We start from the raw sequence: 2,512 nt of genomic DNA, 5'->3' as shown, positions 1-2,512 counted from the left end.
GCTACGGAAGAATGAGTATTTTAAGTAGTCCCTTTTAGAGTGAGGTAGATGGAGTTTCCTGCTATTCCCACGAGTGACAAGTGTAGGAGAAGTAAGTCTGACCAGAACTGCGTAACAGTTTGTACAACAGTACCAAATCCAAGTATAGGCGGCGAGACTTTAAAGGCATCCAATTTAGGGTAGCAAGTCTGTCAGAACGAGATAAAGTCTGGAGAAGGAAGGGAATTTTAAAGGCACGAGCTTGAACATTTTCGAGTAGATTGATGTGGTGTTTTTGATAAGGGCTCCAAAGACAGAATGCAGACTCCAAAAGCGGACGAACAAAGGTGTTAAAAGCGTGGTTAGATTTTTCAGTGAGAGGCCAGGCAGTTTATATTTTATTACAGCCAAAAGACTGTTGGCACGATTACAGATATTGGAGATATGGCGATCGAATTTAAGATCCGAGGGGATAATGATGCCAAGGTCTCTTTGCTCTGTAACACGCTTTATATTGTTGCCAAATAAATAATAGGGAGAGGGGATGGAAGGGTTTGGTTTCGCCTGATCTATGCTGAGAACGACGGATTAACCCATTTCTCTTCGCCCAGGATTCCATGGTTGTTAGGTCAGATTGTAGAGAACTTATGTCAGAGTATGCCTCAATAGTACGAATTTTTTTCAGATCATCAGCGTATAGAAGTAGTTGGGATACAATAGAATCCGGGAGGTCGTTGATATACACCAGGTACAAAAGCGGACCCAGAACACTTCCCTGAGGGACCCCGCTAAGAACGGGAAGGGGGTCACTCAAAGTGTGCTCTACTCTCACCCTTTGTAGACGGGAAGTTAAGAAGTGTGATATCCAAGAAATTAAGTTTTTATTGATCCCGTACATTTTTAGTTTAGCAAAAAGACGACTGTGAGGTACAGTCGAGAACTCAGAGCCCCCCCCCCCCCGCAAAAATCACTATGAGGCCCCCCTTTTTAATTTTTTTTATGGTTAGCGCCCCCCCCCCCAGCTCGAGGCCCACCCCCCCCCCCGCACCATGGACCATCAGCTACGCCTCATTTGATAGTTACAGAAATACATGAACCGAAATTATCAGCGAACAAATTTTTCTCGGGCGGCAATTTCCCCGTGCGACAGGGGAGGGTTAAATAGGGAGGCCTTGTTAATTTTCCGCCTCCCGTGACTCCAGAGACAATTTCGAATGCACCACGGGTAACTAGACCGCCATCTAGTGAGGCTAAGAGAAATTATTTCATCGAAGAAAATCGTGAGCAACGTGGTCTGCAAACCTAGGCTTAGCCGTGTTTTGTTTTTGATAGAGGTCAGTGGAACTGTAGAACGCGGTAGCTGCAGCTAAAAGTAAATAAATTTAAACCTTTTTAACTATTCTTACCAGACCATTTATGTATGAAAGAACAGAGAAATACTTAATTTTTATTAGAATTAGAAAATATACAAATTACTTAATGGAGCTACTTAAGATATATGAAACCCAGATAAAAATATTTAGGCCTGCAGTAGTAAAGAATATGGGAAGACCAAAGAAACAGAAGGCTACGGAAGAAGAAGAAACTGAAATAAACCACGAGAAAAGAGCTAGTAGAAATAAGAAATAAAAATGATGATTTCGTTTACGAGTAAGGCTACATTTACGTTGCTATTCAGTTTTATATTTCAAATAAAACAAGTACAATTATTTTAACAAAATAATACAAATATTTATTGTTTATAATTCTTAAAGTCAAGTTAGTCTAGTTTTTATTAGTCGTTAACTAGGCTTCATTAATTAATAACAACTGATTACGATGATATTTGTTTGAGCTATTCTTTCCTTGGACGTTGCTTCTAATGGTGACAGCCTTTCTTCCACTGACACATGATGCACTTACAATTTTTCCCCAGCAGCATATTTCATTTATTTGTTTGTCGAGAAAGTTTCGCTCGGCCGTCGCCAGGTAGCGTATTCAAACCTTCGCCGCGGAGGTGGGGAGGTTCTCTTTTCGAGGAGGGGAAGGTAGCACGCGGCCGGGAAAACGGGGAACTTGCCTCCCGTGCTAGAAGAATAGGAAGCTGATAATTTCGGTTCATGTATTTCTGATATAAGGGGATCTGATTTATGTAACCGAGGTTACGTTCAGTGAAGCCAAAGATAATTTAAACTCGTACCCTAGATTCGAAATCACCCTCTCGCGCGTTGCCGATATTAGGTGGTTTTTTTTCGCCTGTTCTGGGTTTTTTGAGCAGGTTCAAAAGTGTAGCCCTATGACGTCATTTTACTCCAATTCTATCTTGACGAAAAAAACGAGTTGGGAGTAAGAAGTTAGTATTTAGAGGTTAAAGGTTATATATTCATAGTTTGCACCGAAGGGAGGGGCCTATGGTCTCCAAGGAAACTGGGAGGGCGATCAAAAATTCAAACCATTTCGCGCGTAGCTACTAAATAGGTAGCCATTTTGTTGGTAATCTCGTCAAAGCTACAAAACGTATTAGATTTATGCTTTAAAATTTTAAATGGGCCCT

The sequence above is a fragment of the Leiobunum rupestre genome, chromosome 1, assembly GCF_980474605.1.
Source record: "Leiobunum rupestre chromosome 1, qqLeiRupe1.1.hap1, whole genome shotgun sequence".
Lineage (NCBI taxonomy): Eukaryota > Metazoa > Arthropoda > Arachnida > Opiliones > Sclerosomatidae > Leiobunum > Leiobunum rupestre.
The sequence above is the reverse complement of the archived record's forward strand: the minus strand, read 5'-3'. Positions refer to the sequence as shown.